The 21551-nt window shown below is 42.6% G+C and overlaps 1 pseudogene; it reads left to right on the top strand.

Moving 5' to 3' along the window:
• The first annotated feature begins 1396 nt into the window (after positions 1–1396).
• LOC120874495 lies at positions 1397–10114 on the top strand (annotated as a pseudogene).
• Positions 10115–21551: the final 11437 nt, after the last annotated feature.

The following is a 21551-nucleotide window of genomic DNA, read 5'->3' as shown; positions in this document are numbered from 1 at the left end:
CCAGAGCTTGCTCAAACTCATATCCATCGACTTGGTGATGCCATCCAACCATCTGATCCTCTCTCTTCCGCTTCTCCTCCTGCTGTCAATCTTTCCTAATACCAAGGTCTTTTCCAAAGAGTCAGCATGTTTATTATGCCTTCAGTCTCTTTTTATTTTTTAATTTTTTTTTATTTTTTTAATATAAATTTATTTATTTTAATTGAGGTTAATTACTTTAAAATATTGTATTGGTTTTGCTATACATCAACATGAATCCACCACAGGTATACACGTGTTCCCCATCTTGAAACCCCCTCCCACCTCCCTACCCATACCATCCCTATTCAGTCTCTTTTTAAATCAACCAACAGGAATTAAGATCCTCTCTGTCCCCACTGCATTCCCAACTCTAGACCAGAAACAAAAACCTACAGAGATTGAAGGCTGATTCCAGCACATCGCTGTGGAGATTTTGTTCCCACTGTTTTTTCTGGGGAAAAAAAAATTTGCTAACATTAAAATCAGTAGACTGTACGTAAATATCCAAACTTCTGATTCTCTTGAAAACATGGCTCACTGGCCTGCTTTCCAGCATGGGTGAAGTGGAGGAAAGGCTGCTCCCAGTGGTAAAGCCTGTGCTGCCCCGAGTCCAACATGGCCACCTAGTCCTAGTATCATATCTCATGCCTCCTGGGGATATTAGTTTGTGAGAAATAGATTGCTAGCTTTCTTAAGATAAAGACTACTTTTGTCTCGATCAACTTTGACTTTGAAGCCTTTAACCCAGAACCTAGCACACAGTTCTCCCTTGTATATCTGTTGGATGATATAAAATATCTTGTAGATGCATATGACATTTCTTCCCATACTGAAACCATGTAATTGATGTACTGCTCTGCCCTAAATCTTTGATGCAGGCTGGCATCATAGGTGCCCCTGATGTCTGCCATTAGACCCACTACCTAAAGCGAGTTATATGTCCCTGGGCTGTCCCTGAAGTCTTCACTTTGCCATTTGACAACTTATCCTGCTAGCAATCACCTCTCCAAAGAAGACAGGAATGCATATCTCATGAAGTGTCTAGGAGGAAGACATGAAACCACGAATGTGGAGTGTGGCCCTAGTATCCATTTTCATGATGCTCTTAGCAGTTTTTTCTCCAAGCAGGCAAGGTTCTCCATCTTCTTAGATGTCCATGCAGATCAGTTTTATTTTCCAGCCAAGATTCAAGGAAGAGAGTACAGTTCAATTCTCTGTATTCTGAGAAGCTTCAAAGTCCACTAGCCAAGGACATTGATGAAGGTAAAGATTTTATTAAGACCTTTGTGCTTTTTTCAGATTTTTTAGTGGCTTTAAAGGGGAAAACTAGGGTAGGTCAGAGCATATATAACTAGAGGCTCCTGGTCACCACTACATGCTAAGAATCCAAACTTCCCTGAGTACCTGGAGCCAGGAAAGAAGCATGAAGTGGCTTGTGCTCCTCAGGATGGTGGCCTTCTCAGAGTGCATAGTCAAATAAGTATGGCTACTGTAAGTCATATCATATTCCTTTCTCGGATTTTCGTTTTCATCTGCTTATTCTTCCACCCATCATGTTTAGAAGGGAATGGAATATTTCCCTAAAAGTCTTAAAGTTCCACTATTACTTATTGAATAGTAACTTGCTATAGGAACTGTGGATCCCAAGGTCTTGGTGTAGATTTGCATGGTTGCACAATTCTTGGGGTCCAGTCATGTCATGACCTATTGAAAATGCAACTCCTTACAACTGTTCAATGCACAGTCTATGCAGATGTCGATGTGGTCCTGTGGAATAGCAATGTTCTACATTTTATTCAACATGTCCTCTTTTTTCGCTGTCTACTTCAGTGTGTATATGACTATGTCTTCATCTCTGTATCACTGTCATTTCTCTCTCCATCTCTTTGGAAGTCACTGGGAGTGTATTTCTCTTTGTGTTGTTTTCTTTTAATTTTTCATTTGACTCATCCTTCCCTCTAACGCTTCTGAATTTCCTTTACTTGTTCCCTATATCTTGGATTATTCTTTCAACTCTCTCTTCTCTTTCAATGTGGAGAAAGATACACTGTTTTATATACAATGTTTTATATCTGACAAGCAGTGTGACCACAGCCAACTCAGAAACCTCTTGCATTTCAAATTGCTTCCTTGTAAAAGAGGATAAGAGTCCCCCTTCTAACTCATTCCTTGAGTTTCTATGAGAAGGATAGATTGGGATGGCAACAGCAATGCTAATGGCTGTCATTGTTGAGACTTCCTATTTATCAGGTACCTTATATCCATCACTTCACTTATCCCCAAGATATTCTATTTGAAGGGGTTGCATTGTTATATTCCACCATTTTACCAAAGGGGACACTGAGACACCACATTGTCATAAGGGTTACCCAAGATTGCAGAACAGAACCTATATTCAAATCTATGTCTTTGCCATGGTATTTGCATAAAATCTGATAATAATGTGCCTCATAAAAATGATTAGAAAGTACACACAGCCATTACAATCAGTTATACTTTAACATTGACAGCTTGTTGTAGCATCTTCTTTGTTTTCTTTGTCAAATGCTCGGTGAAAGAATACCTCTAAGGAGAGTGAAGACCATGAGAAACACCCTCAGTGGAAAAAACATGCTGACAATTTCCTGAAGGAACATGCTTACAGGCTGTCCCAGATTTCCTCTCGTGGCTCAAATCTAACTAGTCATCCCCTGAGAAACATCATGGATGTGAGTATTATGGGAGGATGGTGCTCACAGCGCCCCATGGTGCTCTAGCCTAGCACTGGGGCTCAACTGGAGGTGCCAGGTGTGATGTTGGGGTTGGAGGTCCTGCAGGAGGCAGAAACTCTGGAAAACAGGGACCTTAACCAGAGATGAAGTTACTTTCATCCTCAACTGTTGACTGGGCCCGGCACTTACCAGGTGGCAGGTAAACATCCATTTCTGTGTCAAAGATGTGTCATTAGTTTGAGGGCGATTTTTCCTTAGGAACAAAGTGAGCCACTTAATTACACATGAAGAGTGAGCCATCACTGATCAAAAGGTAGAACCAACTACAAAGCAATTTTGAATCCCCAAGTAGAGGAATTCAGTTTCTACAGATGCAAGAACCACAGCAGTAAAAAGTTACTGAACCCATATTCCGTGTAAGGCCATAAGAATCTAACACTGTGGTTACTGTTTTTAGATTAGACAAAGGGCTTATTTTGTCTTCAAGAATCCCCATGCCAGCCTGAGAGTTAGGCAAAGAGTAAATACATGTCGGGTGAAAGGGTCACCTGTGTGGAGTTGATTGGATGTTGTCTGAGTTTAGAGGGTGTGGCTGGGGTTGAACAGGAAGGACCTCCTGGAGAAGGGGATGCTAAGGCTAGGATTGAAGAGATTACAGAGCTTCTCAAATGAAGGCACCAGGACTTCCCTGGGTGTCCAGTGGTCCTGGAGGTCCAGTAATTATGCCTCTGAGCTTGCAATGCAAGAGGTACCACTTCAATGCCTGGTCATAGAATCAATATACCGCATATAATGTAGCACAGGAGAAATATATCAAATGCAGATATCTCTGTGGGCTGCACGGTGGTTAGAAAATGACCTCAAGAGATATGTGACACCCAGAGGGAGACATCAGTGTGGGAACAGAGGGTAGCCAGTTCTGCACTAACCCACTCCATCCTTCTCACTGTAGATGCTCTACGTGGGTAACATCACCATTGGAACACCCCCTCAGGAATTCCAGGTTGTCTTTGACACAGGCTCATCTGACTTGTGGGTGCCCTCCACCTTTTGCACCAGCCCAGCCTGTTGTGAGTACAGACACCCCTTACCTAAACCAAGTTTCACTTGCCCTGATGCCCTATTTCCACCCTTGGCACCTGATGACACTCATCTCTTGTGTCTGCAGCTACACACTTTGTGTTCAGACATCTCAGTCTTCCACCTTCCGTCCTATCCAAAAGACTGTCAGCATCAGGTACAATACTGGAAGGATGAAAGGACTTGTTGTTTATGACACAGTTCAGGTAACAAATGCTGAGTCAGGACTGGCTATGGAGTGACCAATGCTTGCAAAACCAATGAAGGACCAGCTGGCTGGACCCTTCCTTGCTTAACTCCCATAGATATTGGCCATCTTATCCACAGGATCATGTCTGTGGGGAGGCAGTGCCCGTGGTTACATATGAGCAAACAGATTAGCTAACCCAGAGAATGGCTTGAGGTGTGGACTTGTAGCTCCTCTGCCCATGAGCAGTTCAAGGATCATTTTTCTGGGGGTGAGAAGAGGGGGGAAAAGCACCTACTTTTATATTCACAGACTTTTCCAGACACTTTCAGGTGATAACTGGTTTAATCCTGCAACAATCCCACACAGCAGTTACTCTGATTAGATCATGAGACATATGAGGAAACTGAGGTGCAGACAGTAAGGGCCTTGCTGAGGGCACACATGTGATAAAAGGTGGAGTTAGGCTGGCTTTTCAGGACTGAAGTTGCTGTGGGGTGTTTGGGGACAGGATAAAACTGATCTAGGGATCCTGGGGGCAATCAAGGGCTTCAGGTATCCAAAGTGGGAAACTGGAGGCCTGAGAACTCAAGGGGCCTGACAAATGAGTTCTCAAATAGAGGACCCTTGAGAGTCTAATAAACCTATGGCCTGCCTCGCCCAAAGTACTTGAGTAGTTCTGTTCTCTGTTTTTCTCTCTTATACACACTCACACAAATACACACATATCCCCAAAAGTGAATTCCCCAGGCAATAATTTCATAGAACCCTGCAAGCAAGATTGTGTTTTCGGCTTCTGTCTTCCTGGACAGATGCAGAATCCACAGTACATTACAGAGAATGCAGTCCATTCCTGTCATTAACTCACAGTGATGCCAAAGAGAAGGCTATCTTGCTCTTGACTCATTTTGTCCATAAGGTGGCACCAATGGGTCCTGGCCTGACTTGGTTGCCTCACCCATACAGAAGCCATGAGGCCAATTTGACTCACTCAAGTGGTGGTTTTCAGAGGAGCAGATGATTAAAATTCACAGCCTCTCTCAAATGGAACCCAAATTCCCCTCCCACCTTGGTCTAACTGTCTGTGGGCCACCGAAGACAGAGCCCAGCCTCAATTCTTCTCTGAGGATCTAATGGCAAGGCACCCAGCCCAGTCCTAGCCCTACTTCACGTACCTGTAAGTTGGAACACTCTTATCTCCCACAGATTGGGGACCCTTAAATACTGGTCAGCCATTCGGTCTAAGCCTGGTGGAATCCTGGTTTGAGGGTATAACTTTTGATGGCATCTTGGGCTTGACTACCCCAACATATCCTTCTCTGGAGCCAACCTTATCTGTGACAAGCTGAAGAATCAAAGTGCCATTTCTGAGACTATTTTTGCCTTCTACTTGAGTAACTAAGTCTGAGATGGACAATCCCTTTCTCCAAATTATCTGTAAGATGCTTTCACTTGCACAAAAATTATAGAACACTTGATAAAGAAGTATCATGAGAGATAATCTAACCGAGGAAAACTATGGCCCCAAGTCTCTACCTGGCTTCAACACTGGCTTTTATAAATAATGTTTTATTGGAACACAACCCTGTTCTTGGGCTCAAGATCAGTAACGTGGTCTAGGGGCGTGAGTGAGGAGGAAGGCTAATGGAAGGCAACAGGAAACACTTTGAATAAAAAGCATTAGAATTTGCTTATGAATTTGATAAGGAAGGAAGGAAGGAATGAGAAGGATGGTGGATATCTTTCCTTCCTCATTAGCATTTCACTGGGAGACCAGGGCCAGCTACCAAATTTGTAGGAGCCAGTGAAAAATGGATGTGTGGGACACAAAACTGTGTAAACCCTGTTCAATAAATATTAGTCATTTTAAGACAGAAAAGGGGAAAGACAAAACACTTCAGCACCCTGTCCTCTGAGGGTGTCTGAGCACTCAGGTCACTGAAGTTCCAGGGAGTCTTCAGAAGACTTAGTGGGTGGAGCCCAGCTAAGTGATTCAGCTTCTAACGTCCTCTGTGCCACTCATTCAACAGTAACAGACCTTAGTCTGGATCTCAATCTCTCCGAGATACTGTTTCTGCTTCTGTACATGGGGACCTTACTAGGGCCTTGATGGGTAGATAAGCACAGCTCTCAGACAGTGCTCCTGTTACTGTCTTCCAAGGATTTCCCCCCTCTCCTCTCTCTACAGATACAAGCAGGAGGGCAGTGTGGTGGTGTTTGGTGGGGTGGACCACCGCTACTAAAAGAGAGAGCTCAACTGGGTACCATTGATCAAAGCAGGCGACTGGAGTGTACACATGGACCAGTAAGCTTCTCCCTCTGAGGGTCAGCCCAATTTTGCTCACACTAATGTAAATGGATCCAGGCAGACACACACAAATGCATTCCCAGACACATAGTCACACAGACATATACACTACTCACAATGACACAGACAGACACACAGACACATGAAAACACACAAGCAGACACATGTAAAGCTACACAGAGGCACATAAAAACAAGCATAGTCAGAGACACACAAGCGCACACAGAGACACATACAAACAAACACACAAGCACATAGATACACAAACATGGGTTCATAATTCCCAGGCCTTCTGCACATGGCTATGACCAGGGCCCTAAAAGGGCCCAGAAAGGTTTGTGCATCTGGGAGAGGTCTGCATCCACTGCCCTTTGAGGCGGGGAGCATGGTTAGAGGACTCTACAGTGTGGTAAACAGAGGATCAGGGAGAATTTCACCAGCGTGAACAGAGTTATGGTAAGATAATCAACAGTCCAGGGCTACCTAGGACATAGGAAGTTCTCAATACAGATAAAAGTCTGTTAAAAACAGAGAAAGTCCCGAGAAAATGGGGAAAACTGGTTTCCTTAGACAGCAGCTACCCAGCAGTGGAGAGAGGTTGGCTGCAGTTTTAAGACGTGAAAGCAACTAATAAAAAGACACCCCACATACCTGAGCACACAGTGGGGCAGGGGCTACTACAGAGAATCAGGAAGGTGGGATCTAAGAGTGACCTGGGGACAAGGGGCATAATTGATAGGATTCTGTGTGATACCCTCAGAGAAAAGCTGACCTGTCCTTTGGAGTTTCTGCAGGCTAGTCATGTATTTCCTGGCCAGGGTCTCAAGGTCTGAGCTGGTTGTAGGAGCAGTGCTGGCAGACACCCTCTCCCACAGGAGCCCCTCTCTCCCCCTATGAGAATCTGCTGCCCATGCAAATCTCCATCTTCAGTCTGTGTATGACCTGTTATTTGTTCCCCACCAGATACAGCTCTCTGGAGGTTTCTTATTGTTTTCTCAGTCTTCATTCACTCATTGAACAGACAAGCATTTGGCATCCACTGTATGCCAGGCACTTTAGGAAGACAAGGGGAATAAAACTCCCCCTCACATCTAAGAAGGGAGATGTACATGAAGTGACTCACCCACATAGTGAATTGTCACTTTGGTACATGCTAGTCATGAGGAGGAGAAGGCAATGGCAACCCACTCCAGTACACTTGCCTGGAAAACCCCAGAGATAGCGGAGCCTGGTGGGCTGCCCTCTATGAGCTTGCACAGAATCAGATACGACTGAAGTGAGTTAGCTGCAGCAGCAGCAACAGACATAAGGAAGGGTGACCAAGACAGGAGACTGATAAACACTGGGGGAAAGCCTTTCTGAAAAATATACAATTAAGCTGGAATCTGGAAGATGAGAATAATTTACTAGTCAAAATGGAGTGGAGTCTTCTAGGAAGGAAGAGCATCCTGTGTCAAGGTGCAGAAGAGCCTGGTGTTTTCAAGTACTGCATTCGAGGATGTCAAGAAAGGTGCTGTGTTGAGAGCAAAGGAAAAGAGGGCAAGAAACAAAGGGCTGTTTAGGAGACAGTCGGGAAGGGAGCAGCTCTGGAGAGACTCAGAGTGATCTTGATGCCCGCTTTCTTCCATCGTCTCTCAGCATCTCCATATAAAGAGAGGTTATTGCTTGTTCTGGCAACTGCGAGGCCCTTGTGGACACTGAGTCAGCACGGATCGAAGGCCCAAGAAGACTGTTCAATAACATACAGATCATCGGCGCCATGCCACGGGGTTCCAAGGTGAAGGGTCATGCCCCAGGGTCACTCCCAGTCTCCACACACAACAAGGATCTCCAAGGCCAACCTTTCTCCCTCTCTCTCTAACAGCACTACATTTCTTGTTTTGCAGTCAATACCTTGCCCTCTATTATCTTCACCATCAACGGCATCAACTACTTGGTGCCAGCTCGAGCCTACATGCTCAAGGTGAGGGGAAAAAAAACTGAGGGTTGGTTCTCAAACTGGAGCTTGCAGAAACACATGGGCTGCTGCTGGGAGGATGGAAGCCTCTGCAGGCCATGTCACACCATTGTAGATGCTGCTGAGCTCTGTGGCTGGGCCAGTGCCTGCCAGAAAACCAACCACTTGAGATTTAAAGGGGCATCTGGGACACTGATGTTCCAGAAATAAATGTGGAGACGCCACAACATGCTGGCATGGTGGGAGTCAGAGGAGATGGGAATACTAAGGTCCTCAGCCCTCAAAAGCTTCAATTCAATCTGAACACTAAGGTGCATGAACATGGAGGTCAGCTCTAGCAGTCCTTGAAATAGGCCATGTTACAAGGAGAATGGCTGGAGACAGTCCCAGTGTGATGTCCCAGCATAAGTTAACAGTCTGCCTTCCCTTCTTAAAGTTTTTCTGGTTTGGATGATAAATTAATTGGTCAGCCTAGTACTCGCCTACATTTTCCCCTTTCTCTGGCCAGGTGCCTCCTTTGTGAGTTGGGATACCTGACCCTTATGTGGGGAGGTTGGATACTAAGGTGAATAAAAGGTATACAGTGACTGTTCAGCCCTGGCACAGGAGGGAGGCTTCATGTCAGCTCCCAGTGGGAGTTCAGAGCAGGCTGATGGGCTGAAAGAAGTCTTTGAGGAAGAGAGTGAATTTCAGAAATTCTAAAACCACAACTCATTGAGCCATATGGAGGGTTGCTTGTTTCTAGGCAAAACTGCACTGCATTCCATGCAAATGGCATCTTAAGGTGGTCTGCACTGGGGCACTGGGGACTTACTAGGGTTGATGAGGGCTACGGACTGACCAGTGGGGATGGGGAACCAGAGTACATTACCCAACCAAGCCTGGAGTGGCCAAGGAGGGTGAGTGCGGACCAGAGGAGGCTTTGCAGAGTTCCTGAGTTAAGTCATCAGGAACGTGTTGTTGGCACTGCTCTATTTAAGATGGATAACCAACAACGAGTTACTGTGTAGCACAGGAAACTCCCCTCAGTTATATGACAGCCTGGATGGGAGGGGTATCTTTGGGACCAGGATGCACAGATACATATGGTTGGGTCCCTTTACTGTCTGCCTGAAACTCAGAATATTGTTAATCAGCTATACTCCAATAGAAAATAACATTTTTTGAATAAAGTATGGATTGTGGGGATGCAGGAGGAGAACCAGCATTCTCTGCAGAGTAAACAAGGAGCAGGAGTAAGAAGTAAAGAAACAGGGAGTGAGGAGAGCTATGGACACACATGTTCTTTTCAAAAAATAATATTGAAGTGTGGCTAATCTTCAGTGTTGCATTAAGGTCTGCTGCAAAGCAATGTGACTCAGTTATACACATAAAAATATTTTTTCTTATTCTTTTACATGTGGTTTATCACTGAATATTGAATATAGTTCCTTACGCTCTACAGTAGGACTTTGTTGTTTTTCATTCCTCTGTTTCCCCAACTCCCAGTCCTCCGATCACCACACCCTTCCTCATGACAACCTCATGTCTTGGCCCTATCTGGTTTTGGATGAACTTTCATATCCCCTGCTCCTGAGAAAACCCCTTGATACTTACCAAAATTGGGAAATAAAACAAAGAATTGTGCTGGGTCTGGATATTGGGAGGAGTTGCCAGTAAGGGCTCATGCTTACTGGTCTGTGTGTCTCTGACTGCCCCAGGATTCTAGAGGCTACTGCTATACCACCTTTAAAGAAAACAGAGTGAGGACATCTACAGAGACCTCAATCCTGGGTGACATCTTCCTGAGGCTGTATTTCTCTGTCTTTGATCGAGGAAATGACAGGATTGGCCTGGCACGAGCAGTGTAAATGCTTGGAGTGGTTCAGAAATCAGTAAGGCCCCTCCTAACACACTCACTCACCCTTTGAGCACTCCTTCCCAAGATGCTGGTGAACTGTATTTAGTGGCCTGCACACCCTATTCTCAGTAAAGAATAAAGGACTTCACTCTTAATGGTGCTGAAACAAACGGATGCATCTGTTTGTGTCTGGGAGGTGTACAATGATCGGGAAGGATCTAGAACAAAGTCTGAATCAAAATTGAGAGGACCCCAACTCCAACTGGCTTCAAGAAAAAGGGAGACTCACTGAAATGATTCTATGAATCCAGGACACAAGAATCAGAGCAAATACAAAGATCTCAGTGACTGGATCCAGGAAATTAGAAGTCATCAATTCTCTCTCATCCTCGCTCTTTCCCTTTGCTCTTCTTTGATGGTCTTAGCCTGACAACTTTCTTCCTTAAGGCTTCTACCCCTACGGAGCAGTCCAAGCTACATGCCTTAGGGTTTTAAATCCCGAAGGCATCACCTAGTAAGGAAAGAAGATTGCACCACATCAGAGTTCAAGGGTGTTCTCTGAATGACCCACCTCAGATCACATGTACAGCCCCAGATCAACCATCCTTGCAGGGAAATGGGGTCTTATGACTGGCTTTACATGGTCTTTGGCCCTGACCCAGCAGCAAACATGATTATCAAATTCCTCCAGAACTTTGGGACTGAAGCTGGGGAGAGGCAACCCCAATGATAGACCCTGGAGGATCGTCTAGGCCATGGAAGAGTTTGTGATGACCCACCAACTCCACCACCTCCTCATTCAGAGGAATTATATATAAGGTGTAATGAAATAGACTCTCTTCATCCCATCTCAGATGATCATATCACTGGGCTTCTCCTCCAGGGGATTTTGGATGAGGTATTTCATGCAGAGCTGGCTCCCTGTTGTTCCCACACCCCAGTCACCAGCTCTATGCCTCATATGCCTGCTCTGTCTTTCCAGTTCTACTTGGTAAGTGATGCCCCAGTGGATCCCTGAGCCATTCCCCTCCTCGAGGGCCCAGAATGCCCCTTGCTTGGCCTCCAATGCTGCTGGGGAGAATGCAACGCCTTAGGGGGATTCAGGGTACACAGAGACTTCAGCATTTCTGAGCTTCCTCCGGGGGTGGAGCTACAAAGTATTTGCTTGGAGCTGCCATGGTTAGGCACTTGTGCAGTGGAAGCATCCATTCTTTCCACCTGGAGACCCTCAGTAGATGCCTCAGCTGAGTCAGCAGGGGTCATAGGTTGATTTCCTTTCAGATTGACTGGTTTGATCTCCTTGTTTTATAAGGGACTCTCAAGAATCTTCTCAAGCACCACAGTTAAAAAGCTCAATTCTTTGGCATTCACCCTTTCTTATGGTCCAAATCACACATCTGTACATGATTACTGGAAAAATCATAGCTTTGACACTACAGACCTCTGTAGCAAAGTGAGTCTCTGCTTTTTAACACACTGTCCAGCTGTTTCACAGCCTTTCTTCCCTCCAAGGATCAAGCGTCTTTTAATTTTGTGGCTTCAGTCAAGGACCATAGTGATTTTGAAACCCAAGAAAATAAAATCTGCCACTGTTTCCACTTTTCCCTCATCTATATGCCATGAAGTGGTGCGACAAGATGCCATGAATGTTGAGTATATTTTTGTGAATAGTTTTTTGAATGTTGAGTTTTAAGCTACTTTTTGCATCTCCTCTCCTCTTCAAGATACTCTTTAGTTCTTCTTTGCTTTCTTCCATTAGGGCAGTGTCATCTTCATTTCTGTGAATGTTGATATTTCTCCCAGCAATCTTTATTCCAGTTTGGTAATTATGCAGTCCAGCATATCGAATGATGTATCCTATATAGAAGTTAAATAACCAGAGTGAGAATGTACACATTGTCATGCTTATTTCCCAGTTTTAAATCTTTCACTGGTTCCATGTCTAATTTCTGCTTTTTGTCCTACATACAGACTTTTCAGGAGACAGGTAAGGTGACCTGATACTCCCATTTCCTTAAGAATTTTCCACAGTTTGTTGTGGTCCACACAGTGAAAGGCTTTAGCATAGTCAGTGAAGCAGACAGAAATGTTTTCTGGGATTCCCTTGCTTTCTCTATGCTCCAATGGATGTTGGTAATTTGATCTCTGGTTCTTCAAACCAGCTTATACATCTATAACTTATCAGCTCATGTAGTGTTGAAGCTTAGCTTGAAGAATTTTGAACATTACCTTGCTAGCAAGTGAGATGAGCACAATGGCATGATAGGTTGAACATTCTTTGGAATTTCCTTTCTTTTGGATTGGAATGAAAACTGACCTTTTCCAGCACTGGGACCACTGCTGAGTTTTCCAACTTTGCTGACATATTGAATGCAACACTTTTACAGCCTCATTCTTTAGGACTTTTAAATAGCTCAACTAGAATTCCATCACCTCTCCTATCATTGTTTGTAGTGATGCTTTTTAAGGCCCACTTGATGTCATACTCCAGTATATCTGGCATTACATGAGTGACCCAAGCAGCATCCCTATCCCAGTCATTATGACTGTTTTTTTTTTGTTTTGTTTTGTTTTTTTTTTACAGTTCTTCTGTACATTCTTGCTACCTCTTCTTAATCTCATCTGCTTCTGTTAGGTCTTTGACTTTTCTGTCCTTTATTGTGCCCATCCTTTTATGAAGTGTTCCTCTGGTAGCTCCAACTTTCCTAAAGCGATCTATACTCTTTACAATTCTATTATGTTCATCTAATTCTTGCACTGTTCACTTATGAAGACTTTCAAATCTCTTCTTGCTATTCTCTGGAAGTCTTCATTCCATTGAGTAATCTTTCCCTTTCTCCTGTGCCTTTCACTTCTCTTATTTTCTCAGCTGTTTTTAAGGCCTCCTCAGGCAACCCCTTTTCCTTCTCACATTTGTTTTTCTTGGGGATGGTTTTGGTGACCACCTCCCATACAGTGTTATAAACCTCCATCCATAGTTCTTCAGGTAAACAGACCTAATCCCTGGAGTCTATTATTCATCTCCACTATGAATTCATAATGTATTTGATTTAGGTCATAGCTTAATGGTCTAGTGGTTTTCCTTACTTACTTCAATTTAAGCCTTAATGCTGCTTGCTTCTGCCTAAACATTGGTGCCAGATCACCACCCACGACTCCCAATGTGTGTGGAGCAAAAACACAAAATTTGAGGACAGTTACCCTGGGCTTGTGATTGGCTTTTCAAGTGCTTATCTGTGTGACCTCGATCAAGTCTCTTAACCTCAGTTTTGTCAACTGGAAAATGGGCTCCAAGATTATAGTTCCACTTTCTAGATTGCATGCGTGCCTGCTAAGAAAAAATGCCCCTGAGATTCCTTTCTGCATTCCTGACTCTGGAATAAATATGAATTATTCTGCCACCTGGGGAGAAGGAAATCTTCTGTTTAGAGGTTATGGCTGCCATCCCCAAGGCTAAATATCGATTTAAGCTAAATGACATCTATCTCTGAACCATGACACAGAACTCTGACTGAGCCGATGCTTCTGTTTTCTGGCCTCCAACAAGAGCTACTGATTACTAGCTCAGAATACTCCCTTCCCAGCCTCACCAATCAGCCTTTCCTTGTCAACTACTTCTAGCCTGAAATCACACTGCAAAAAGAGTTGTAAGACTTTTGGTCTCTTTTCGGTTTCCCACATCTCCAGCATAGCAACAAGTAGCTATTATGCTTACTTGTCATAGCAACAGCTATGGAAACCTGTACAGTCCAATCTCAGCCTGTTAAATGAAACTGTCCCTCTTTGGCCCCTCATGTTTAAATTACCTACAGTTACCTTAGAAACCTTCCTATGCTTGCTGTTTAATGACCAAATATGTGTCCACCTGATCTATGATCTATGTTCATCAGTGATATTGGCCTGTAGTAATTTTTTTCTTTTTCTTTTTCTTTTTTTGTGGCATCTTTGTCAGATTTTGGTATTAGGGTGATGGTGGCCTCATAGAATGAGTTTAGCAGTTTGTCTTTGTCTGTAATTTTCTGGAAGAACTTGAGTAGGATAGGTGATAGGTCTTCTCTAAATATTGGTATAATTCAGGTGTAAAGCCATCTGTTCCTGGGCTTATGTTTGCTGGATGATTTCTGATTACAGTTTCAATCTCTGTGCTTCTGATCCATGTGTTAAGATGTTCTATTTCTTCCTGGTTCAGAGTTGGAAAGTTGTACTTTTCTAAGAATTTGTCCATTTCTTCCAAATTGTCAATTTTATTGGCATATGATTACCGAGAGTAGTCTCTGATGATCCTTTGTTTATCTATGTTGTCTGTTGTGATCTCTCCATTTTCATTTCTAATTTTATTGATTTGATTTTTCTCCCTTTGTTTCTTGATGAGTATGGCTAATGGTTTGCCAATTTTATTTATCCTCTCAAAGAACCAGATTTTGGCTTTGTTGATTTCTGCTATGATCTTTTTTTTTTTTTTGTATTTATTTCTGCCTAATTTTTAAGATTTCTTTCCTTCTACTCACCCTGGGGTTCTTCATTTTTCCCTTTACTATTTGCTTTAGGTGTACAGTTAGGTTATTTATTTTACTTTATTTAGTTAGTTAGTTATTTGATTTTTTTTTCCTGATTCTCAAAAAGCATATCTCTTTGCACAGTTTACTGAAAGAATGTAGTCTTATGTTGCACTTGGTTGCTCTCCTTTCAGATGAAATAACTGTCCCTCTCCCAATTTTAATGGCATTCATTTGTTCAAAAACTGAGAGGAAGCAGGATGCTTTGTTTTGCAGAATGTCCCACTATTAAGTTTGGAGCACAAGTCCACAATACCAGCACAGAGGGTCAGGACCAGTACCAGTCCTTGGTCTATTAGGAACCAGACCTCCACAGCAGGAGGTGAGCTGCAGGCCAGTGAATGAGGTCTCATCTGTATTATAGCTGCTCTTCATCACTCTCTCATCACCCCCAGAAGAGACAGTCTAGCTTGTTTTCCTGGAACTGTTTGTAGTTATATAACCTATGCTTAATAGAAACAAAAATAGCACAAATACTGATGATTATTTTCCTTTCTCAGTGCTCAGAATGGTGAGTTGGTGCCTTAGCAATCTATCACAGTGACAAATTAGATGCTTTCTAATAACATTTGGACACTTTTGGCCATCATAAAATTAAATATAAAAAAACTAAGATCATGGCATGCAGCCCAAACCTTCATGGCAAATAGAAGGAAGAAAGGTGACAGCAGTGACAGCTTTCTTCATCTTAGCCTCTAAAGCCACTGCGGATGGTGCCTGCAACCATAAAATCAGAAGGCTATTGCTTCTTGGCAGGAAAGCTATGAGAAACATAAACAGTGTGTTGAGAAGCAGAACCATCATTCTGCCCAAAAAAGTGGTAGATGTTTGGGATTTTCATTTGGATTCCTAAACTTTCTGTCCAGTCGCCATTGCTCTTTGAAGTCCCTCAGGTTTCTGGTTCTTCAAGATTCCCAAGATTATTTTGTGCGTTTCTTTAACTAGTTCTGAAATCAGTCATCTCTATAAGATCATCTGTTGGGAAATGTATTTAGAAGCTACATGTTAGACCTCAGAATAGTCACTGTTATCAAGTTGTCATTGCCTCTCAGCTTTACAGTGGTCAGAGGAAAAGTACACATTTTCCTTAAAAATTAAAATAAAAAAGGAATATAATTATTTGGTACAAACTTATGCTTTCAGTTCAAGATTTAAGACAGCAGGGTTTGAATTAAACTCCTTTATGTTATGTGTGAACCTCATTTTCTAGCCACTGAAAGACTTAATTCAGAACATTAGTTTTGATTATTGTCTTACTTTTACCTGTTAACATACATATGATTCTGTCACAATAACAGAAACAATAGGAGGAACAATAAGTTGTTGAATTATTGCTCGCCTCAGCTGCGATGGCAGTGCAGATATGTGGCAGCTGCAACAGCAGTGCAGAAGCACGGTGGAGAGGAACTACCCCACGTTCAAATCAGGCATGGCAGCCCAGAGGAGCTAACTTACTTCCAAGGTAAGGAGCAGCGGCTGCACTTTCCTGGAGCAGCCGTGAAGAGATAACCCACATCCAAGGTAAGAGAAACCCAAGTAAGATGGTAGGAACTGAGAGAGGACATCTGAGGGCAGACAGACTGAAACCACAATCACAGACAACTAGCCAATCTATCACACGGATCACAGCCTTGTCTAACTCAAGGAAGCTAAGCCATGCTGTGTGGGGCCACCCAAGATGGATGGGTCATGGTGGAGAGGTCTGACAAAATGTGGTCCACTGGAAAAGGGAATGGCAAACCACTTCAATATTCTTACTTTGAGAACTCCATGAACAGAATGATAAGGCAAAAAGATAGGGCACTGAAAGATGAACTCCCCAGGTCGGTATGTGCCCAATATGCTACTGGAGAACAGTGGAGAAATAACTCCAGAAAGAATGACGGGATGGAGCCAAAGCAAAGACAACCCCCAGTTGTGGATGGGACTGGTGATAGAAGCAAGATTTGATGTTGTAGAGAGCAATATTGCATAGGAACTTGGATTGTTAGGTCCATGAATCAAGGCAAATTTGAAGTAGTCAAACAGGAGATGAAAAGAGTGAAAATAGACATTCTAGGAATCAGTGAACTAAGATGGACTGGAATGGGTGAATTTAACTCAGATGACCAAATATCAACTACTGTGGGCAGGAATCCCTTTGAAGAAATGGACTAGACGTCACAGTCAACAAAAGAGTCTGAAATGCAGTACTTGGATGCAATCTCAATAATGACAGCATGATCTCTGTTCATTTCCAAGGCAAACCATTCAATATCTCAGTAATCAAAGTCTATGCCCCTATCAGTAACACTGAAGTTGAACAATTCTATGAAGACCTACAAGACCTTCTAGAACTAACACCCCCAAAAAGATGTCCTTTTCATTATAGGGGACAGGAATGCAAAAGTAGGAAGTCAAGAAACACAAGGAGTAGCACGCAAATTTGGTCTTGGAGTACAGAATGAAGCAGGACAAAGGCTAATAGAGTTCTGCCAAGAGAACGCACTGGTCATAGCAAACACCTTCTTCCAACAACACAAGAGAAGACTCTACACATGGACATCACCAGATGGTCGACACCAAAATTAGATTGATTATATTCTTTTCAGCCAAAGATGGAGAAGCTCTATAAAGTCAGCAAAAACAAGACTGGGAGTTGATGGTGGCTCAGATCATGAACGTATTATTGCCAAAATCAGACTGAAATTGAAGAAAGTGGAGAAAAGAACTAGACCATTCAGGTATGACCTAAATCAAATCCCTTAGGATTATTCAGTGGAAGTGAGAAGTAGATTTAAGGGACTAGATCTAATAGACAGAGTGCCTGATGAACTATGGATGGAAGTTCATGATGTTGTACAGGAGACAGGAATCAAGACCACCCTAAAGAAAAAGAAATGCAAAAAAGCCAAATGGCTGTCTGAGAAGGCCTTACAGATAGCTGTGAAAATAAGGGAAACAAACAAACAAAAAAAAAAAAACAAAGGAGAAAAGCAAAGATATAGCCATTTGAATGGAGAGTTCCAAAGAATAGCAAGGATAGATAAGAAAGCATTCCTCAGCGATCAGTACAAAGAAATAGAGGAAAACAATAGAATAGGAAAGACTAGAGATTTCTTCAAGAAAATTAGAGATACCAAAGGAATATTTCATGCAAAGATAAGCTCAATAAAGGACAGAAATGGTATGGACCTAACAGAAGCAGAAGATATTAAGAAGAGGTGGCAAGAATACACAGAAGAACAGTACAAAAAAGATCTTTATTACCTAGATAATCATGACGGTGTAATCACTCACCTAGAGCCAGACATCCTGGAATGTGAAGTCTAATGGGCCTTAGGAAGCATCACTATGAACAAAGCTAGTGGATGTGATGGAATTCCAGTTGAGCTATTTCAAATCCTGAAAGATGATGCTGCAAAAGTGCTACACTCAATATGCCAGCAAATGTGGAAAACTCAGCAGTGGCCACAGGACTGGAAAAGGTCAGTTTTCATTGCAATCCCAAAGAAAGGCAGTGCCAAAGAATGCTCAAACTACCGCACAGTTGCACTCACCTCACAGGCTAGTAAAGTAATGCTTAAAATTCTCCAAGCCAAGCTTCAGCAATGCATGAACCATGAATTTCTAGATGTTCAAGCTGGTTTTAGAAAAGGCAGAGGAACCAGAGATCATATTGCCAACATCTGATGGATTATTGAAACAGCAAGAGAATTCCAAAAAAACACCTACTTCTGCTTTACTGACTATGCAAAAGCTTTTTACTGTGTGGATCACAATAAAATATGGAAAATTCTGAAAGAGATGGGAATACCAGACCACCTGACCTGCCTCTTGAGAAACCTATATGCAGGTCAGGAATCAACAGTTAGAACTGGACATGCAACAACAGATGGGTTCCAAATATGAAAGGAGTACATCAAGGCTGTATATTGTCACTCTGCTTATTTAACTTATATGCAGATTACATCATGAAAACGCTGGGCTGGAGGAAGCAAGGATGGAATCAAGATTGCCAGGAGAAATATCAATAACCTCAGATATGCAGATGACATCACCCTTATGGCAGAAAGTGAAGAAGAATGAAAGAACATCTTGATGAAGGTAAAAGAAGAGAGTGAAAATGGTGGCTTAAAGCTCAACATTTAGAAAACTAAGATCATGGCATCTGGTCCCATCACTTCATGGGAAATAGATGGGGAAACAGTGGAGACAGTGGTTGACTTCATTTTTCTGGGCTCCAAAATCACTGCGATGTTGAGTGCAGCCATGAAATTAAAACATGCTTACACACTGAAAGGAAAGTGTGTCTAGGTTGTGACCAACCTAGACAGCATGTTGAAAAGCAGAAACATTACTGTGTCAACAAAAGTCTGTGTAATCAAGGCTATGGTTTTCCCAGTGGTCGTGTATGGATGTCAGAGTTGGACTATAAAGAAAGCTGAGCCCCAAAGAACTGACGCTTTTGAACTGTTGTGTTGGAGAAGACTCTCAAGTGTCCCTTGGACTAAAAGGAGATCCAACCAGTCCATCTTAAAGGAAATCAGTCCTAAATGTTCACTGGAAGGACTGATGCTGAAGCTGAAACTCCAATACTTTGGCCACCTGATTCGAAGAGATGACTCATTTGAAAAGACCCATATGTTGGGAAAGATTGATGGCAGGAAAAGAAGGGGATGACAGAGGATGAGATGGTTGGATAGCATCACCAACTCAATGGACATGAGTATGTGTGGACTTCAGGAGTTGGTGATGAACAGGGAGGCCTTGTGTGCTGCCGTTCATGGACTCACAAAGAGTTAGACATGACTGAGCAACGGAACTGAACTGAAGTTGTTGAACACAGTTTCAGATTTCTTTCTTTATTTCTTTTGGTTTTCTTTGGTTTTGTTTTTGTTTTGTTTTTTTTTTAATTTATTTATTTATTTTTAATTTTTACTTTACAATTCTGTATTGGTTTTGGCATAGATTGACATGAATCCACCACAGGTGTACATGCGTTCCCAAACATGAACCCCCCTCCCACCCCCCTCCCCACAACATCTCTCTGGGTCATCCCCGCGCGTCAGCCCCAAGCGTGTCATATCCTGCATCAGACATAGACTGGCATTTCGATTCTTACATGTTATTATACATGTTTCAATGCCATTCTCTCAAATCATCACACCCTCTCCCTCTCCCTCTGAGTCCAAAAGTCCGCTATACACATCTGTGTCTTTTTTGCTGTCCTGCATACAGGGTCATCATTGCCATCTTCCTAAATTCCATATATATGTGTTAGTATACTGTATTGGTGTTTTTCTTTCTGGCTCACTTCACTCTGTATAATTGGCTCCAGTTTCATCCATCTCATCAGAACTGATTCAAATGTATTCTTTTTAATGGCTGAGTAATACTCCATTGTGTATATGCACCACAGCTTTCTTATCCATTCATCTACTGATGGACATCTAGGTTGTTTCCATGTCCTGGCTATTATAAACAGTGCTGCGATGAACATTGGGGTACATGTGTCTCTTTCAATTCTGGTTTCCTCTGTGTGTATGCCCAACAGTGGGATTGCTGGGTCATAAGGCATTTCTATTTGCAATTTTTTAAGGAATCTCCACACTGTTCTCCATAGTGGCTGTACTAGTTTGCATTCCCACCAACAGTGTAGGAGGGTTCCCTTCTCTCCACACCCTCTCCAGCATTTATTGCTTGCGGATTTTTGGATCGCAGACATTCTGACTGGTGTGAAGTGGTACCTCATTGTGGTTTTGATTTGCATTTCTCTAATAATGAGTGATGTTGAGCATCTTTTCATGTGTTTGTTAGCCATCCGTATGTCTTCTTTGGAGAAATGTCTATTTAGTTCTTTGGCCCATTTTTTTATTGGGTCGTTTATTTTTCTGGAATTGAGCTGCAGGAGTTGCTTGTATATTTTTGAGATTAGTTGTTTGTCAGTTGCTTCATTTGCTATTATTTTCTCCCATTCGGAAGGCTGTCTTTTCAGTTTGCTTATGTTTTCCTTTGTTGTGCTGAAGCTTTTAATTTTAATTAAAATTAAAATTAAAATGGTTTTGTTTTTGATGGGCAGTATTTTTGTTTTTCCTTAGAAGATATTCCACTCTGAATGTAGAGTCATAAGTCTGAATTTTAAAGCCACTTAAGCAATGTGTTGTTATAGGTAGCTAGTCAAAAACTTGATGCAATTAGATTTGTCTTTGTTCTCAATTTGTTCAGTTCAGTTCAGTCCTTCAGTTGTGTCCGTCTCTTTGCAATGCCACCGACTGCAGCATGCCAGGCTTCCCTATCCATCACCAACTCCTGGAGCTTGCTCAAGCTCATGTCCATCGACTTGGTGATGCCATCCAACCATCTAATCCTCTGTCTTCCACTTCTCCTCCTGCCTTCAATCGTTCCTAATATCAGGGTCTTTTCCAATGAGTCAGCATGTTTAGTATGCATATATCTCTTTGTAAATCAACAAACATGAATCAAATTCCTCTCTGTCCCCACTGCGCTCCGAACTCTAGGCCAGAAATAAAAACCTGCATAGACTGAAAGCTGATTCCAGCACATCGCTGTGCAGATTTCATTCCCACTGTTTTTTCAGGAAAGAAAAAAAAGAAGTTGCTAACATTAAAATCAGTAGACTGTACATAAATATCCAAACTTCTGATTCTCTTGAAAACATGGCTAACTGTCCTGCTTTCCAGCATGGGTGAAGTGGAAGTAAGGCTGCTCCCAGTGGTAAGGCCTGTGCTGCCCAGGGTCCAACATGGCCACCTAGTCTTGGTATCATATCTCCTGCCTCCTTGGAACATGAGTCTAGTGAGAACTAGACTTCTAGCTATCTTAAGATGAAGACTACTTTTGTCTTGATCAACTTTGACTTTGAAACCTTTAACCCAGAACCTAGCACAC

The sequence above is a fragment of the Oryx dammah genome, unplaced genomic scaffold (genome assembly GCF_014754425.2).
Source record: "Oryx dammah isolate SB20612 unplaced genomic scaffold, SCBI_Odam_1.1 HiC_scaffold_15, whole genome shotgun sequence".
In the NCBI taxonomy this organism is placed as follows: domain Eukaryota; kingdom Metazoa; phylum Chordata; class Mammalia; order Artiodactyla; family Bovidae; genus Oryx; species Oryx dammah.
This window is presented reverse-complemented; position numbering and strand designations above follow the sequence as displayed.